The sequence below is a fragment of the Lynx canadensis genome, chromosome F1 (genome assembly GCF_007474595.2).
Source record: "Lynx canadensis isolate LIC74 chromosome F1, mLynCan4.pri.v2, whole genome shotgun sequence".
In the NCBI taxonomy this organism is placed as follows: Eukaryota; Metazoa; Chordata; class Mammalia; order Carnivora; family Felidae; genus Lynx; species Lynx canadensis.
The window spans coordinates 297,743-318,077 of NC_044319.2; the positions used below are offsets into that span (position 1 = coordinate 297,743).

Genomic DNA, 20,335 nt, shown 5'->3' on the forward strand with positions numbered 1-20,335 from the left:
AACAACAACAACAACAAAAAGTAATCCAAGAAACTGTCTTTTGTTTATTTTTGAGAGAGAGCACACGAGCAGGGGAGAGGCAGGGAGAGAGGGAGACACAGAATCCGAAGCAGGCTCCAGACTCCGAGCTGTCAGCACAGAGCCCGACGCGGGCTCGAACTCACAGACCAGGAGATCATGACCTGAGCCGAAGTCGGACACTTAACCGACCCACCCAGGCGCCCCAGAAACAGACTCTTAACCATAGAGAACACACTGCTGGTCACCACAGGGGAGGGGGTGGGGGGACGGGAGTGAGGGCGTGCACCTGTTGTGAGGAGCACGGGTTGACGTGTGGACGTGTTTGGATCACTGTGTGGTACGTCCAAACCTAGTATTACACCGTATGTCAGCTACCTGACATTTTAAGAAAACAAAAAAGGAAACGGGTTTAAATGAAGCAAAATGTACCCAAATGCCCGACTTAGAGATTACACCATGTGTGCAAAATGAAGGGAATATTTCTATATCTGGATCATTTGTCATGAAACAAAGGTCAAGGCCGTCACGGTTTTGTGTATTTTGAAATTTTCATTAAAAAAAAATGACTTGAAAAAATGGGCACCTGGGTGGCTCATGAGGTCAGTTAAGCTCAGGTCATGATCTCACGGTTTGTGAGCTGACAGCTCAAGCCTGGAGCCTGCTTCTGCTTCTGTGTTTCCCCTCTCTCTGCCCCTCCCCCACGGGCACTCTGGATTGTGACGGGCCAGGCGTGCTATGGTTGGAGACGGCCGACCACGGAGGAGCCTGAGGGAGCGCGGTCCAGTTGAAGGCCAGGGGAAGCACTTCGGGGAAATTGTGAAAGGGTTAATGATGAGCCTTCACAGAGTGAGTCCCCTTGGCTTATATTATTATTTTAAAAGTAAGTGATCATTTTTAAATACTGAAATACACACTCTTGCCATTTTTCTCAGTCTGTTACTATCCCTTACTACCAGCAGTAGCCCTCGTTCTGACTCCTTAGACCAAGACGGAGGAAATCATGTGCAGTTCGCCTCTTTAAAAGAGCACGACTGATGGAGACAAACAGATAAATAGAATAGAATACAGAGTCCAGAAATAGATCCACAAACATATGTGGCCAGCTGATTTTTCAACAAAAGCGCCAGAGTTGTTCCATGGAGAAAGATCAGTCTTTTCAACCTCTTGCGATGCTGGACTAAGTGGATCTCTTGGGGGGGGGGGGGGGGTTGGACAACCCTTGACCTCTGCCTCACAGCAAATACCGTTTTTTGAAAGTAGATCGTAGACCTAAATGTTATAAAACCTAAAACCAAAACTTACAGAACGAAACATAGTCTTTGTGAACTTAGAGTAGGCAAAGATTTTTGTCTTAGTCCATTCAAGCTTCTGTAACAAAGCAGGGCAGATTGAAGTGGCTTATCAACAGATTTTCTCACCGTCCTGGAAGCTGGAAGACCAAGGTCAGGGTGCAGGTGGGGTCGAGCTGTCTTCTGGTGATGAAATTTTCATTGTGTCCTTATGTGGCAGAAGGGACCAGTGTTCTCTCTGGGCTCGCTTGTGTAAGGGCACTGATCCCATTCACGAGGGCCTTGTCCACATGACCTGATCACCTCCTAAGGGCCCACCTCCTGGTATCATTACATTAGGATTTAACATATGAATTTGGGGGGAGCGGACACAAACATTCAGACCATAACAACTTCCTAGGACAAAGAAAACCACTATTCATGTGATAAAAAAAAAGGTTTTGATAATTTGGACTTAAGACTGTATACGTTTCTGCCTTCAAAAGTTATTCAAAAAATGAAAAAAACAGGGCATAAAGTGAGGCAACGTCTGCTTGTATCTAGAATATTTAAAGAACGTTAATAATACAATAATAAGACAATTAAAAAAAATGGGCAGACTGGAAAAGACACTTCAGTTATTTAAAGTTCACAATGAGGGGGAGCCTGGCTCCCTGTAGTGTGTGACTCTTGATCTTGGGGTTGTAAGTTCGAGCCCCACGTTGGGTATGGAGATTACTTAAAAATGAAATCTAAAAAATAAAATAAAATTCACAGCAAGATATAGGCTCCAGAATGGCTGACGTTAAAAAGACTGGAGAGAAAGCAGAACAGGGGGGACGTTTTCGATGGGAGAGTACACACAGCATAACCACTTGCAAATAGGCAGTTCCTTAGTAAACACACGTGGTTCCATCCCTACACATTTACCCAAAAGAGGTGAAAACGTGTGTCCACAGAAAGACTTGTTCATGGATGTTGCTATCAGCGTTATTTGTGAGAGACAAAAGCTGGCAACAATGGAAATGTCTGTCAGGAGGAGAATGAACACATTGTGAGTAGTCGTGCAGCACAGCCCTCCTCAGCAGTGACAGTTGAGTGCGGACAGATCTCCAGATGTCCATTGAATGAAGGAGACTCAGCACAGAGGATGTTTTCTATGGATCCATTTGCCAAGTTCTAGAACAGGGAAGAGTAATCTGTGAATGAAGGAATTACATCAGTGGCTGCCTGGAGTGGAATAGAGTCGGGGGATTGGCTATAAAGGGTGTAAGAAATAATAGTCTGTAGCTTGATCTTGATAGTAGTTACGAAGACATGTCCACCCGTTTGTCAGAACCCATTGAATTTTATGCTTGAAATTTATACATTTTATTGAGTGTAAATTATACTTCAATAAAGTTGTTTAGAACTAAGAACATGAAATTGTGTTTTAAATAATTAAACTATTGGTAGCGTCTAGTTTTATGTATTTGTTAAGAAGAATTTGGTTAAATTTATGAGGAGTTGGCCTGTATTTCTAGGGTGTTGTATTAAACCTTCAAGGAGGCAGTTCACTGAATAGTTTAACTTCGCACCTGATAGTTCTGGTGAGACACAGAAATTGAGGGCTGCCCCGTTCTCTCCGGGAAACACTTCCCGACATTTGCGGCCTTCGCTTTCAGCAGACTGGTTTCTGTATTTAACACATGGACCAGTTTTATTCTTATATTACTTTTCTGTGTTTTCAGAGGCTGAAGTGCTTGGTGTCTTAAACTACATGCACATGCCTTAAAAAACATGAACGTGCTCATTTTGGATTTATGTTCCAGAAAGTATTTCCTGTCTCATCTGAGTCCCGAGAGCAAACCTTCCCTGTGTGTCTTCACTCCACGGTGCACGGTTACTGTCATGTTTCTCTTCTGCTCTGTGTCTGGATGTCTTGCACATGGATTGTTGACATCTGATTTTCACTAGCCTAGTACTTTGGGGAGGAAACATAAGCTTTCTTATTAAATGGTCCTTCTTGTAAAGTCCTGCTCACTTTCTTGGGGGTTGGTTATCGCTTAGGGTTCATGGAGGAAATTTAACTGCAGGGATATCAGCATTGTTTTGAATGGAGAAAGTCTTCAGTAGTTGACGTATTAAAAGTTTAAGCTGGTATTAAAATGTCTTTTTTGGAGGTTCTAAGGGGCATTATTTTTATTTATTTATTATTTTAGAGAGAGAGGGCGAGTGGGGGAGAGGGGCAGAGGGAAAGAGAATCCCAAGCAGGCTGCATGCTTTCAGCACAGAGCCTGATGCAGGGCTCGATCCCACAGCCCTGGGATCATGACCTGAGCTGAAATCAAGAGTCAGACACTCAACAGACTGAGCCCCCCAGGAGGGACGTTATTTTTAAAAGACCGAGCTCACAGGGCAGTTGAGGGAGGGACACCATTACTGAAGTATCAACTTTGTGTTTATGTGGCATAGATTGTTCTTGAAAGAGGAAAAGTGATTTTGTTGAAAAACAAATGCCAATTATTAGCTAGTTTATAGTTCTTTTTTTTTTTTAATGTTTATTTTTGAGGGGGAGCAGGGGAGGGGCAGAGAGAGAGGGAGACACAGAATCCGAAACAGGCTCCAGGCTCCGAGCTGTCGGCACAGATCCCGACACGGGGCTCAAACCCACAAACCGTGAGACCATGACCTGAGCTGAAGTCAAGAGTCAGATGCTTAACTGACTGAGCCACCCAGGTGCCCCAGAAATTATGTTTAATACAGTCTTTCCACGTCGTTGTGCTGTCTCCTGAAATTTTCAACCTGTTGATTTAGGGAGAAAATCAAGAAAACAGAGTCTCAGATTCTAACGGCCAGAGGATATTTAAAACCGTTTTAAAAGTTACTTGTTTTCTTTCAGTATCTGCCTGAGAAAATCAGACCGTGTCTTCTTAGCTGATGAATTATCATCTGTGATTTCTGCATTGTGGGCATTCAATCCAATTTCTATGTTGATCAAATTTTCAGTGATAAAATCTCCATTTTACTTATGTCCTCATCACAAAGGGTGAGGGCCTTATTTTATATTATCTGGTTTAAAGGAGTAAGATTATTTAACTAGAGCAAGAATACATTTTTTTTTTAATTTTTTTTTTTCAACGTTTATTTATTTTTGGGACAGAGAGAGACAGAGCATGAACGGGGGAGGGGCAGAAAGAGAGGGAGACACAGAATCGGAAACAGGCTCCAGGTTCTGAGCCATCAGCCCAGAGCCCGACGCGGGGCTCAAACTCACGGACCGCGAGATCGTGACCTGGCTGAAGTCGGACGCTTAACCGACTGCGCCACCCAGGCGCCCCGAGAATACATTTAATGTAGGTACTACATAGAGCTTGTCTGTTGCCTTAGTTCAATTTTTCATACCTGAAAGGTTTCTGACTTGAAGAGTTCGGATAATTTTACTATGAAGTTTCATAACAAGTACAATATATGCTGTCTCGTTAGGTAAATTAGTAAGACTAAAGCAAGTAAAATTTAGGCAGTGTGGTTCCTAAGACCCCAACAGGGCCCACGTGTTAGATAGCGTACGTCACCTTGCAAACGCTAACCCGCAGGGTGGACACAGACTCCACAGTGGTTGGGTCTGGACTCTGGGCTCACGTGCCTGCGTTTAAAAGTCGATTCTAAAAAAAATAAAAATAAAAAATAAATTAAAAAAAAGTCAATTCTGCTGCGTTGTCATTGTGCACCTGGGGGATGAGTTTTGTAAACTTCTTCTCGCGTTCGTGACATGAAGGTAATCATGGGACTTCTTCCGGGAAGCGTGAGGAGTAAACAAGGCCCTATTTATTGAACCGTTACTGACGTCATCCATACACGGTCACATGACGCGGGTCGTTTGGCTGTGCACGTGAGTAGATGAGACATAAAGAGAAAGTCTGGTTGGAGAGTTGTCTTCACTTCCGCCAGACCCTTCATGTGTTGTCTTTCTTGGTTTCTGTTTTCTTTCTTCTGTTGGAGACCCTACTGAGTAATGAACTAACCGGAACATGGAAAGTGGTGTCCTTCACCAGGTTTGCAAACTGGATGGCAGGTAACTGCGTAGTCTGTGTGGAAAACTGAAACTTGACTGTAGTTACACTTCAGATGAAAACAATGACCCAAATGACCCAGAACTTCATGTAAAAAAAATACAGTTTGTTCTAGCAGTTTTAGTTTCCTAGCAAACTTGAGAGGGAGGTACAGAGACCTCCCGTGTGCCCCCACCCCGACCGGGCACAGCCTCCCTGACTGTGGACACTCCTCCCCAGATGGGACAGTGGACGCACCCGCACTGACACATCATCACCTAGAGGCCACGGTCGTGTACGCTGGGGCCCGTTCTTGGAGTTGGACACGCGCATGTCCGTCATTAGAGTGTCACAGAGTGTTCTCACTGCCCCCCAAGACCTCTGTGCTTCACCCCCTGCCTCCTCGACCGCTGATCTTTTTACTGTCTCCATCGTGTTTCCTTTTCCAAACGTCCTACGGTTGGAAGTCTACAGTGTGTAGCTTTTCAGCCTGGCTGCTTCGACGCAGCGCCTTCCATGCCTTTTCGTGGCCCGAAAGGTCGTTTCTTTTTAGTGCCGAACAACGTCCCCTTGTCTGCAGGGGCCGCACGCATGTCATCAATCCATCCATCTACTGAAACACATCTTGGTTCCTTCCAGAAGAGGCTTTTAAGGCAGGGTAATAACTCACTTGAAGAGTTAGATCGGTATGGAAGTAGTGAGCCATGGTCTCAAGTGGGATCTCACCTGTGATCCGAGCCAAGCTGAAGTTGGGGGTTTTGTCTGGGAATCAGAGCATTCGCTCAAGGGAGGTTTTATATTTGTCTTGTTATGTTTAAAATGGAGAAAGTAACAGCGTATTTGTGAACGAGTGGGAACGACCCAGCAGAGAGGGAGAAGTTCCCGAGGGTCTTCGGCAGCGCTCCGTGCTGGTGAGAGGAAGGTAGCTCGCACGCAAGCGTCCGGTTAGTTTTAGGCATGAGGACAGTTTATCTGTAGAAGCAGGGGGGACGTCAGAGAGCTGACCTGCACACAGGCGCCGGGGGGGGGGGGCGGGGGGCGGGGGCCGCGATGTCGCTGCCGATTGCTCGTTATTCCCAGTAAACTAGAAACCGAGGCTGGGGACCCACCGTGAGGGTGGGGGAGGGTTTGTGCGAGGTTTGAAGAGCCCGGGCTCCGGAAGAAAAGAAGGAGATGCCAACAATGACGAGAGACAAAGTAGGTGTCCTTCCTGAGACCGACAGCAGACACTTGCCAACAGACGCCGAGGGCTGTGGGAGAACCGTTCCTCCAGAGCACGGAGCGAGATCACTGAACAGCAGACGTGAGACCTTCGGAGACCTGCAGACGCCGAGCACGTGTGCTGTCCCGAGATTTGTGCCAAAAGAGCCCCAGAACCATTCGCTTCCGCGGGCAGGGAAGTGAGCCCGGATGCAAATACCAGAGGTGAGCGTCAACACGGGCCAAGAAATGGGCGAATATCTTGGTCTATTTAAATTAGCGTTCGTTGTAACAAGTAAATATGGAAATGTAACATTGTGCCCTTAAGCGTATCTACTAATAAGGGAAGAATTTGGAGCACGTGTGTTAACAGAACAAGCTGCTTAAGTTCCGGCGCGGTCCTTCCGGGACGAGCGAGGGCACGCAAGCCCGGTGAGCTCCTGTCCCTTCGGCGGCCTTGGCGGTTGGTCAGTGTGGGGACATCTTAGGTGTGGTGTGACCTTAGCTGCACTGTGTGAAGTTAGAAGGCGCCAGAGACATTTGGCATTACCTTCCCAGTATTCTCAACATTAATCCTCTAAATGTTAGACTCATCAGGTGCCAGAGACGTTCCCAGGCTGGGACGTTTGCTCAGAGGCTGGGGAGGGAGCCGCTCCCGCGCCTCGGAAAACCCGTGTCCGGGCGCCCCGCGGGCCAGACCGCAGTGTGAATAAACATCGAGTTTGTGCTTGAATGCAGCTCTCGTTGGCCTTGTCCCCTCCGCTGTGTGTGTTCAGATCAAGCACAACCTGGCATGCGCACTGCTATGTGTATGGTTCAGGTCCTTCCACGGAAACGGAAGGTCTGCCTCTTTTCTTCCCCTGGTCAGGAAGGGTGAGGCCGACGGGTGTTGGGCCCCAGCTGGAAAGGGCTCTCATGCCCTTTATTGAGGGTTGCACATCTGTAGAAATCACGTGAAACGTAGAAGGTACAGTGGGGGGGGGGGGGGGGGAGGGTTGCAATCCGAAAGTGAAAAATAATCTCCAAGACGGAAGTTGCTGAATTTTTAGGTAGAAACTACAGTTTTTTTGGAGCTCCCCAAAAGCCGTGCTTTTGAGAGATCTTTGTAAGAAGTCGTGCCTCACCGAGCCGTTTTGTTCTGAACGTACCGAGCACGCTGTGTGTACCCTAGCTTGTAGAGTTTATCAGGTGATGCGTTACCCTTCTTGATGTGCAAAAGGCTACAAGTTTCCTTCTTAGACACTTCGTATTGCATTTAGAAAGGGTCGTTTATTTTTGGTTATTCAGGGACTTAGTTGTACCTAATACAGTGATTCCTAGTTGATTATATTATTGGAACATTTCACCTCTTTATAATGATATTTTACTAGCAAAACAAAATATACTCATGTTGCGAGTGATGCGTGCTGGTAATGCAAATCAGATTATTTAAGACTCATGTTACTGACTGTTTAGATGAAGATTTAATTGTTAATATATCTAAAATAAAGGAATTAAGTAGCTACCATAAACCCTTTTAGGGATAAGTTGGGGCATAAAAATACAAAAATAAGTTGTATTGGGGCACCTGGGTGACTCATCGGTTAAGATCAGACTTCGGCTCAGGTAGTGATCTCACGGTTCATGAATTCGAGCCCCCTGTCGGGCTCTGTGCTGACAGCTCGGAGCCTTGGAGCCTGCTTCCGATTCTGTGTCTCCCTTTCTCTCTGCCCCTCCCTCGCTCATGCTCTGTCTCTCCCTGTCAAAAATAAATATTAAAAAATTTTTTAATTAAAAAAAAGTTGTATTACGACATGAAATGTTCTGTTGGGTCAATATTTTATATTGTACAGATAGTTAAATCGTCTAAGAAATATTTTTTCCCTTCGCTGGTAATGCTAAACCAGGCTAGTCTGGGATACGTATTCCTGATGCTCGGAGTAGAAAGTCTACACCTGTGGTAAAAGAACACGGCATGGTAAATATGTTTACACAGCTGTGTGGTAATGTCACTTATTACGGGGCACACTTACAGAATCATGTAATGAGCCTCATTTTCATGCAGCCGTTAACTCTGGCGTAGCAATGCTAATTAAAGAATAACTTCATGTTTCAAATGCAGACTATATAAACAACATACAGCGTCACTTTAGCTATCCACAAGCTCTGACTACATAAATTTGGTCATGAGTAGATGTTGGCTGACTCCTGAGGAAATAGAGACCTTCTGTAAGACTATTTATTTACACTTTATGCTTTCATTGCATACTGTGCCTGCTCTTAGGACCAGACTGAGTTTCCATTAAACTTTATTGCATTCACATGGGCTCTTCTGTCATGCTTTAATAAAATTACAAAATTGACTTACTTGGGTCTCTGTGAAAGCTTCCTTTATCGTTAATAATTCCATTTATTCCACGGACTTATTAGTTTTGGATAACTTGAATGACTTCATTAAGATTTGCCCTAGAATATGAATATTATTTAAAAATTAAGCACGAGTAAAAGCAAATTTAAAAATGTGCTCATAGGACTTTGTGAATTCAAAAGAGTAAATTGTTCCCACTGAATATGTATCGCTGTGTTATTATCTGTAAAAATACATCATCTGGAGAATTTAACAGGCAGTGAGTGGTTTCATCCTTTTGTCTAACTTTTGAGCTGTTTTGTGCCGTGAAACTCCAGAAATACCAAGATGGGAGGCTTATTTTCCGTGCTCGAATATTTTCGTTTCCTTCTATCTGGAGAGAAAACCCAGCATCCATTTGTAATTACTGAAGCCTGCTAGTGAGACTACAGATCTGTTTAGCCTGTACATGGTGGAATCTTTATTATTCCCTCAACTCTTTCAAAAACTCTTTAAAATGGATACTAAGTTATAAGAAGGCCAGGAAAGAGACTCTAGCAGATACACTATGTATCTATTTCCACTCCTGGAAAACCCATTCAGAATGCTTTGGGAGAACTTATTTCTTGCTTGTGTAAACAATTTAACTTCTAAGATGGATGGCGTGAGGTTAGTTATGGAAGGTTTTGACCTCAGTATTTTTCACAGCACTAAGCATGGTGACTAACATATCCCAGGTACCTCTAAATATTTATTGACTTAGTGAATAAATAAGGGTTGATAAAATATTGACTATTCATTGGCACATCAGGGAACCTTCTAGCAGAGTGAGAGCCGAGGTGGCCAGAGTGTAAAAGGGTTTGCCTGGTTGGGAAAGAGAGGAGTTTGGAACAGATGACCAGAAGCTAACCAGAAGCCTGTTAGAAACACACATCCCTAAATCACACTCTCCTGGTGAGGAGTAGAAGCCTGTGTTCCAAACGGGTCATCCAGGGATTATGGGATCGGTAGGCTCATTAGGGAACAGCCGAGGATCAGGAATTCTTTTTTTTTTTTTTAAGTTTGTTTGTTTATTTATTTATTTTGAGAGACAGAGAGAGAGACAGCCCAAGGAGGGGAGGGGCAAGATGGAAAGTGAGGGAGAGAGAATCCCAAGCAGGCTCCACGCTGTCAGCTCAGAGCCCAACGCAGGGCTCAAACTCACGAACTGTGAGATCATGACCTGAGCTGAAACCGAGATTTGGACGCTTAACTGACTGAGCCACCAGGCGCCCTTCTCAAGAATTCTTTCTTGACTGTTTGCTCCAAACCCAAACATCTCCACATCAGAAGTGTTGTGTGATGCCCAGAGAGTTAAATGGATGCCAGTGGGATATCCTAAAGCATTATTTATTTTGAAATCAGTAATCTAATAAATTAATTTCTCGATACCAAAAATATTTCAATGTAAAATAAATGGAAGCCTTTTCCAAAATCAAAGACCGTTTTCTCGGTGCTAAAGACCTCTGAAGAGTTTTTATTCTTTGACCTTTTTTCTTTCTCTCTTTTCTTTCTTTTTCCTTTTTTTTTTTTTTTTTTTTTTTTTTTGAGGATTCCCGGGGATTATTACTCTTCTTTTTGTGGTGTTAATATACCACACGTTGCAGATACACTGCGTCTCGATGGCCTCACATTGGTTGGAAACCCTGTTTTCCCTCATAGTATTCCCCTCCTGCAAAAAGGTTCTTGGGCTGCGTTACATCTGAGAATGATGTGGGCTAAACCAGTTTGAGTCGATTCCTGTTAATTTCAGTTTCCAATCCAAGATGGATTTTCCTTAGGACTGTGTCTCCAGTGACCCCTTACGTGTAGAGAAGGAAGAAGTCAGGAGGAGACGGGTCAGGAACTGTGCTTAGTGTTTTACACCCGTCAGTTTGCTCCTGTTCTTAGAACTTGTAACTGTTTCAAGCTCACTATGAATTATACAGGGTGTTGTTCTGTTCGTTCGGCTGGCATAGACATGGCTGGTTTTAATCAAGCGAGTAAAAAGTGTATGCCACAGGATTGTGTTAATGCTCTCCTATTAGGATTCGAGATTCCATGGACATATTTGGACACAAGCACATTTACTTGTGCTTACCTTGTGAAAGCTATTTATCGAAACCCCATTCTGTAGTAGGCCCCGTGCCGGTGGACCGGAGAGCTCAGACCAGCAGGCACAATAGGCCTTGTTTTGGGCACCGTCCTCCACGTGCCAATGACAGAGCGCAAAAGAGAAAACCGAAATGACCCGGCCAGCCTCAAAATCAAGACAGACACCTCAAAGACCGTAAGGTGATCAGCGATGGGAAGTCGTGAGTGGGACTGGAACTGTGAGCTCGCCAGTCTCCCGGCCAGAAGCAGGAAGGTGCTAGACTGCTCCTTGGCTGCTGCACGGGGGCCAGGCTGGGCCGGGCTCACTGCTCGCAGGAACGAGTGGAAGCAAGAGTCCTCCCCCGCCCCCACTCCCCCCCCCCCCCCGGACGCTGAGTGGTTCTGCCCATGTGTTGGGCACATGGTGTTGGAAGTTGCGAACCAGGGGAAGAACGTGGGGGTGAACACAGAGTTGAGTGACCAGAGACGAGGCCCATGGTCCGCTGGCTGCACTGTGCCTGACGCCCCCACAGAACTGGAGCCTTACCCGTGCTGTTATCTGCTGCAGGGCAAATACGTGAGCGGTATCAGGCTGGCAGAGGAGATACGTGCAGGCGACCGTGTGAGCACACGTAGGGGGAGGAAGGAAGGAAGGAAACAAGGACAACCATGTGAGCACACGCAGGGGGGAGGAAGGAAGGAAGGAAGCCAGGCCAAAACAACAGTCCCTCCCATGAAAGTGGCCCTGCAAAGCTGATGGCCAAAGCTCGCATTAAGGAGCATGTCCCCCAGCCGCGCTCTCGAGATTGCAAGAGAAAGTCTGGGATAGCACCCCCCGCGTGTCTTCCAGAACTGATGCAAGACGGGAGCCAGCGGGTCAGCGGTGCATTCCAGGTGCAAGTGGTAAATACAGGCGCACTCGCGTCTTGGAACTCTGTAGGACTGCGCCAGACCTGAGGGGCAGATCTTACGGCGACCCGGGGGGGAAGAGCCCTCGCTGAGAGGGGAGGCCGTGAACGGACTGGTCATCGGCAGCACGGATGCCAGGAGACGGGGAAGTGATAACCGGGCGGCACTGAGGAGGAAGAACGGTGCGTAGAGTTTGTGCCCTCCTGAGCTGTTACTCCAGGGTGAGAACAAAATTAAGAAAATTTACAGCCTGTGAAATAAGAGTGTTCACCGTGCCCACAACCCCCCAGAGGAGATAGTAAAAAATGGAATCAACAAGAAGAAAGGTTATCCCGCAGAGGATTACGTGGGCGGATTAGGAAGTAATACCGGGGTGGATGAAGTCGGTCAGAGCGCGGGACTCCCTCCTGGTCTCCGAAGCGTGTGGACAGGAGGCGTGAGTCGAATCGCTCCAGCATAAAAGCCCCAGCTCTCGCAGCATGGCGCTTGGCCAGAGCAGGTGTGGATGCTCGGCGCTGGGCGGAGAAAGGGGACGAGGCTGCGAGTCGGTCGCCTGGGGAGAGAGGGGAGGAGATTCGGCCGCGCCCAGCTCCGCTGGCGTCCCGCTCCGCTCCACGGCAGTGGTGAAACTCGGGACTCGCGCTGAGGGTGGTTCGGCCGTGGGGGCTCTTGGGGTTGTTTGGAGCCCTTCTCACGGCGTGCGAGAGCCTCTGTACCAAGAGAAGTGCGATGGCACCTTCTTAGCGGACTTTTTTCCAGGCGGATCCTAGCGATTTGTCTGCTGTAAATGAGCGCGGTATATACCTTTCTTTAAAAGTCAAGAGTGACTGGCTCAGGAGCTTGTTTCTGGCTTTTCTTTAATTCCGTGTTCCCAAGTTGTGTTTTCTTCTTTCCTCGTGATCGGGTAGTTTGAAAGCCTCCGTCTCTCTGTGTTATCTTAACTTAGGGGTAGAACCAGTTTCCCCGTTGCCCATCAGGTGACCTTGGACTGCCTAGGGATTAGTATAACCGAAGGGCACGGGCGTCTTCCCCAAACCCAAGGCTGCTGCCGTTTCTCCTGGGGTTGTCCAGAAGGTGTGTCTGCACCAAGGAGCAAAGGGAGGGAGGTGGTTTGCGGGCAGTCCGTGCAGACGCGGCACCGGTAGAGCAAGGGCCGAGGGGGTGTCTCTCCTGCAGGTGGAAGGCACTGTCCCCTGAGGACGGCAGGGGCGGGACCTCCCGCAGCCCCCGTGGGTCCCGGATTATAGCAGACCTGATGGGGCTGTGAGGAAACAACCTGGTGGGAATCTCGAGACCACGGTGCCGAGGGCCCTTTGTCGCACCTCTGCGGGGACTCTTAGGTCCGCCCAGTGTCACGGAGTTTCCCACTCGCGTTTCTTGTCCAGTAAGTTGTGGAAGCCGAGCTGACCGCTCCGTCAGATTACGGCGTGGAAACCGCAGAGTCCCTTCTGCCTCCCTGTGCCGTCCCCCCACTTGCGCTCCTGCTGCCCCCCGAAGCCTGAGCTCCGGCCTGCGGCCTCTCTGCCCGGCCCAGACTTCCTGCCTTCGTACCGTGGCCGCTGGCGCCCCCCACGTTCCTGGTACCGTCTAGGGCGGCCTGCCGTGTTGGCCCAGCCTTTCTTCTGAACTGTGTCCCCAGGCTCAAGAGACCGCAGGGGAGCAAAGCCAGGTGCCTAAAGTCCAGTACACTCTTGTCGCACCTGCCTGGTAACTTGAGGGTTCGCCCGAGCGTGTGAGCCAGAAAGACAGCCGAGGCACGGGGACGCGGGTTCGCGAGGACTGACGTGTGCCGGGACGGGGACAAGCCGGATGCAGCCGTGACCTTGGACTCTGACGTCTGCAGGACTCAGCCCGCGCGACTGGATGTTTAAAGCAGGAATGCTGAAAAGTACTGTGCTTCAGACTTGCAACTGTACTTTAAAGTTGCGGAATAAAGTAGAAAGTGGTGATTGGAACTTACTTAGTGCATCGCAGAGATTTATTTCCATGCTGTGAAAAGTGCTGCCCCTCCCCCCCCCCCCCCCATCTCCTTGGTAGAAACCGGTATTCTCTTAGAAGGGTTACCTAAGAAAAGGTCAGAACTAAAATATAAAATTGAGCCTAGATCATTTTATAAAATGTTAAAGAACTAAACAGGTAACGGATTAAGTTTATTTTTCATGAATAAAACAATGAGCTTTCATATATCATGAAAGCTCTGATATATGAAATTTCTGATATGTGAAATTTCTGATATATGAAATTTCAACTGGAGGTGTTACTGTCAGACCCCTAGCGTCCAGTGTGAACTTCTAAGTTAGCTTATTGGAAAAGGTAGCTCGTTCACAAAATATTGAAACTACTCCAAGTATATTTAAAAAAATTTTTTTTTAATGTTTATTCATTTTTGAGAGACGGAGACAGAGCATGAGCGGGGAAGGGGCAGAGAGAGAGGGAGACACAGAATCCGAAGCAGGTTCCGGGCTCCGAGCTGTCAGTGCAGAACCCAAGGCGGGGCTCGAACTCACAGACGGCAAGATCATGACCTTGAGCCGAAGTCAGACGCTCGACCGACTGAGCCACCCAGGCAGGGGTCCTTCCAAGTATATTTTTTATCTGCTCAGCAATATGATTTTACCCTGGAGGCTTTTTTTTCTCTTTTCCTTTGCTTTTGTTATTTAACCTTTTGTCTTAAAAAAGAAGTCACAGATACTAGCATTAAACAGCGAAAGGGTACATGAGGAATAAAATAGGAATCTGTTACGAGCACTTGTCCTTGAGATAACTTTCATAAACTTGAGATTTATACATACACTGCTGTCCGCTGCTGAGCCAAGTGGGGAGAACGTGTCTTGTTCCTACCTTTGTGCTTCATTTTTAAAAAGAGTGAGCTAAGCAACATGCTGGTCAGGTCAAGGTCTGCTTGTATCACCGATGCCACCTCGTGCTCCCCTCAGCCAGGCCAGAGACCCAAAGAAAGTCGTTAAAATCTTCAGGCTTTGCCGTGTTTGAAGTTAGTCTCGATCAAAGGCACTAGGACTTGGGTTTTTAACAGGAACTTTTTAAAAAATAGAAGCTGTTGAGGGAGACTTGTGCACGTGCACGTTGAGCTTCTCAAATACAGTGCCGGGACCCCAAAATGCAGGTGTGCTGCTGCTAGGTACAGATTTACTTGCCTTTTGAAATCTGCTACACCAACGGCGTATTAGTTTCATTCTTTGAAGCTGGGATCAGAAGAAAAGTTTTCTTGTGTCCCCGTGAAGTCCGTGCATTATTATTATTTCAGATCCAGGTGTCGTCAGACCAGCTTGAGGGGCTTTGCTGCAGAGACAAGGCGTGAGTGCCAGGACCTCCTGGTTCTGTTTTCTCCCCTCTGCTTCGTCCTCCCTTGCTGTCTTGAGAAGGACACATGCTTGTCACGGAGAATAATAAGCTCTGTAAATGCCACCTCCCCCAAGAGAGAATGCTGAGAGAGCTTGTGAAATTTAGTCTTGGACAATGTCAAAAATGCGAGGAACTTAAGATCGTAATAGCAAAGGCTCAGCATCTTTTTCTTTTTTTTTTTTTTTTTTAAGCAATCTCTACACCCAGCATGGGGCTCGAACTCATGACCTCTAGATCAAGAGTCGCACGCACCTCAAGACCGAGCGTTGTCCGTGTCCTCCTGGCTTCGTAGGATCTGAGCCCACCTGGCCACTGTCTCGGAGCCCCGGTCACCAAATGTCAGTGCCCGCGGTAGCCATCGTTGCAAATATAGCCAGAGATTAGGAAAAGCAGTTACTCTCAAAAGTTAGTCCTCTCTGACCCAACTGAAAAGTACGTTTTAGCTTTAAGCAAAATGAGGGGTTGTTGTACAGAGCTGCGACACATTTCCACTTGTTTCTGTGGGGGGTTCTGAGCTTGATCCTTGGTGCTGGGTTGGACTCCTTGCCAGGCCGGCAGGGTGTGGATGCTGTTACTCAGACATTCCACCGGCCCAGGAAGGACAGAGCCCCTGCTCGGCCTCGTATCCCACAGGGGTGGCGACGGGGAGGGGCTCTGTGACGGCTGTGTATGGGAATGTGGCTTGGGGATATGGTGGGGGGTACTGAGGAATTCCTGGTCGTGACAAGCTATCCGGGGAGGTGAGGACTGTTCAGGGACCGAACAAGGCAGACGCCTAACTCAGGAGCGAAGGAAATCACCCCTGGTTTCATTTCCCCAGTTCCCGAATTTTTTCTTTTTCTTTTCATTCTCCTCTGACAGCTGTTTGCAAATCTGAATACTGGGTATTACTAATGACTTCGTGAGGGTACTTCTTTTCTGTTTCCTTTTAAGGCCGAGATCCTGTTGTGGTAGCCGGTTGTTAACATAAGTCACAACTCTGGTACAGTAAATAAAGCGTGTCCCTTACTCCGTTGTGGCTGCTTTGCAATCAAAGTGACCGACTGCCTGTCTCTGGTGTTTCTTTGCAGATACGGTATTTGAACCCAGGCTTGTCACATGTCTGTCCTGGTAATTTTCCTTATACCATTAGCTCGTGACTTTTGTTGTCAAGGAATAGAAATGCTTATATCCGCTTTAAGTATTTTCCCCACCACATTTTTGTCAAAAGTTTTGTGGCCTGAGAGCCTGGGACAGGTTTAGAGGGTGGTGGGTCTCGCTTCTGTAAAGAGGCTTCAGGTTCAGGCCGCTGCGAGGTTCCTCTGTCCCCCAGTCACCGCACTCCGAGCCTCGCGTGGATGCCTCCGTCACGGCATGCACGTGGCGGCTTGAGGTGGGCATCGAGACACCTGCCTTGTGGCGCCCGCACCTCCTCAGCCCCAGGGCCTCGCTCTTACAGCCCATACGCAGGAGGTCCGTTCTGGGTGACAGCTCAGATGGGTCCCCCTTCAGGGACAGTAATGGCCACTGGAGCCTGCTTCCACTCCACCTGTGAGGCTTGCAACGAAGGATGGCTTGTTCTTCGGGACCCTCGTGGTGGAGCCCCCCAGCCGCGACGGGTGACGTTTCGGTGTTTTTGGGGTGGCTGGCCATTGCCGAGCTTAGGGACATGCGGTATTTGCTGTGTTAAGATACCCTCTGCCTTCCGCTGGCCCTGGTTTCTGATGTATCCCAGTTACAGATGCGTTCTTCCAGCCAGACCTCTGTTTGGAGTCTGACAACACAGCATTTTAAGAGAAGCCTGAGTAAAATATTCCGGTGTATCGCATATCTTGCATTCTGACACGAATAAATATCCTTGCTTTTTCACTTGTTATCACCTCGTTTCTCAAATCTAGGGCCATCTCACATCTCTGTTTCACAATTACTACGTTCTGAGGCCAGACGTGGTAGGAGTTTCACGATTTGGGACTCTTTGAACTTCTAAATAACTAATGAGCGTGTTTTCCACATAGAAAACTACTCCCACTACATTCGTGAAATACCAAACGCTAACGATGTCTTCCTTCTTAGGGTTTGGGTAGCGTAAGAGTCTTTTCTTGCCAAAAATAACATTAGCACATATTACAAAAAGTGTAAATAAATAGGACTGGAATGTTTGCTTACTGTCTTCCGTGGAACTTCATTTTACATCAGAGACAGCGATGTGTCATCACGTCACTCCATCGAAGCCTGGAGCAGTGGTGACAGGTGTTTGTATGCAGGTGACACGTGTATTTTCCCACAAAGTCTGACTTTTGGAAAATTAACTTGCGTGTATTTTATTTCATGACATAAGGAAAGTACGTGTAACTTTCTCCATAAATATCAGAGGTCTGACTTCGAGAAGATTTCAGCTTATTAGTCATAATCCCGCTCTTAGCGTATGCACGGCGCATCCGTTTAGATGCGTTTAAGGTTTGGTACCAGTGCCCCAGTCTTACTCTGATGAGGTTCAGAGTGGGGGTCTTCGTTCTAGGAGCCCATCTCGTAACGGGAGCATCTCCTGTAAAATAAAATCTCTTATTGTGAAATCCTGTGTTGCAAATCAGAAACATTTGCTCTCCAGAGCCCAGGGCCGCATTACGCTTTCCTTTAAATCATCACGTGGGACGAGACTGTATTCTTACATGATCTACAGCCTAGTTATTGTGTCACGGCTGAAATGTTCCAGCTTCTTTAGATAGAAAACTAGCACATCTGGGCCTCCTGTCCTGCTCTGACATAACGCATTCTCCCTGCTCTGAGCGGTCGAGGGCTCTCCTGCGGCTCGCGACCAGACAGAATGTTTGCCAGGGTTCCCACCCGAAGCCCGTAACAGACTAACCTCCTGGACTTGGGTTTTACATTGAAGAAGGCGCTGTAACTTTTGGTTAGGTTAAGGAAGGCTCAAATTTTTGTCTATGTTGAGTATTGTGTTGTCAGATTTTCTTTTCTTTTCTTTCTTTTTTTTTTTTTTTTTTTTGTCCACAGGAAAATAGGAGGCTACCTTTTCTCTGCAAGTTGCTAATCTCTGTGTGTTTTGCTTTAAAATAGCTTCTGGGGCGCCTGGGTGGCTCATCGGTTAAGCATCCGACTCTTGATTTCCGCTCAGGTCATGATCTCACGGTTTGTGAGTTCGAGTCCCGTGTTGGGCTCTGTGTGGAGCCTGCTTAGTATTCTCTCTCTCTCTCTTTCTGCGCCCCCTCCCCCCATCTCTCAAAATGAATAAACGAACTTAAAAATACAGCTTCTGATCTTCAGTAAAATTTTTAGAAGTGTTTAGATTAATAAGTAAATTTTATTCCTGATGACCAAATTGCTTTCTGGATTATTGGTAAAGTGGATATAGTTTACTAGTTTTTAATCAAATCAAGCAAAGGATGTAATGAATAAAATCTAAGATTTCCCAGATCCACTCCTTTCCAGGACTCTATTACTATGCTAGCATAAGGCGGCAGTTAGGCAGAAGGTCTGTTGTCTATTAAATTTAATGGCTCACCGTGAGAGAAAACTTTTATTTATGTTCGTTGTTTAAGAATATTTGTGCCAATGCCAAGGAAAAGCCTACCCTCAGAAGCCAAACAAAAATAAACTTTTAAAGAACCTCCGAAGATAAGCTTGCGTGCGTATCGTTACTGGAGTGACCTCTGCTGGTTTGGATAAAAGTGTGAAAAGCCAGTCCTGATACTTCCCGTTGTTCAGGAGTTTACTACCCAGAATTGACAAGCGGACAGTAGGTCCACACACACAGTTCTACTTAAAATGTGCTGGGTGTTGGCCGTGGTTTCTTTCCCACGACCACAGAGGAAGTGGGCCTTGGGGCCCGTGGAAATCAGCAACAAAGTAGGATGTGTTTACTGAAACCACATTTATTCAACTTAATAAATAGTGATGTAACAAAGTAATGATGCGACAGTGACAAATTGTAAAACACCAGTTTTTTTCCAACAGATATTTGTCAGGTGCTTGCTAGGTACTGGACCTTCCTGAGGGGCATAAAAATGATGATAATAGAGTCTGTGGGGTCAAGTGTAGGTTAAGGGGGTAAAAGAGGTGCAGAAACGACTGAGATAAGAACCCAACACGAGCTAAGTGCTGTGAGAGACTTGGCGGAGGAGGCCGGGGCTTCTGGCCTGGGTAATCCAGGAAGGCTCCGTGGAGGCGGAGTCACGTGATGTGATGTCGTCATGTGATGTCGAGAATAGGTGGGACGAGGCCATCGGAAAGCTGGGCAGAGGCTGCTGCGGGGAAGGAAGGGTGGTCACTGAGACGCAAGGGCGCGTGCGGGGCCGCGGACGAGGCGATGGAGCTGAGACGGCGCAGCGGGAGAGGAAGGTGCGGCTGCGGCCCCAGGACAGGTGACCGAGGGTGGACGGCGTGGCGGGCTTCCGGGGAGATGCGGGGCACTTTGGGGCTCACGTGACTGAGAGGGTAAACACACGGGAAACGAGACGTCGCTTGGGGTTGAGACATGATTGTACAGCAGGCCCCGCCCCTGCGCCTCGCTCTCTGCGGTTTCAGTTACCCGCGCTCAGTCGCAGGCGATGCTCCTACTGACGGGCGGCCGGAGGGTCACACGGCCTGGCCCCTGTCCCCGGGCACCTGGTGCCTGTCCCCTGGCACGTGGCCCATGGCACCTGTCCCTGCGTGGGCGTGTCCCCTGGAGCCTGGCCCCTGTCCTCAGGCACCTGTCCCCCTCACCCATCCGTACAGGGAGGAGGGAGGCGGGACCGCGAGGCGTTTGGAGAGGGGGCTGTGTGAGGGCTTGTTACTGGGGGTTGTGGCCTCCGCTCCGCCTCATCCTGGTTCCTGCCGTTCACCCCCGCCTCGTGCCCCTTCGTAAAGGAGCCTCTTCGGGGGCGTGTCTGTGCGGGAAGAACAGTACTGGGGTTCCTCCTGTCTGCTGATTCCCACGCCACTGGGGGTCTCAACTGCGCCCCCCGCCGACGGGGGGGGACCAGTGTATTGAGTTTCTTGAGTCAGAGCTGCTGGCAGAACACAGGGCTGACGGGAGCCGGGGTGTTGCCAAATTTTAGAATAAGAGAATTACGAGGGTGCCCCGAGAAAAATGGACTCGGGGGCCCCAGAAGGCAGAGGACATTAGA

At 47.8% G+C, this 20,335-nt stretch overlaps 1 protein-coding gene across 2 annotated transcripts in view; it reads left to right on the top strand.

The window, feature by feature from the left end:
- DISP1 (dispatched RND transporter family member 1) overlaps positions 1-20,335 on the top strand; it is a 190,594-nt gene that overhangs the window by 99,590 nt on the left and 70,669 nt on the right. The gene's annotated exons all lie outside the window — the stretch shown is intronic.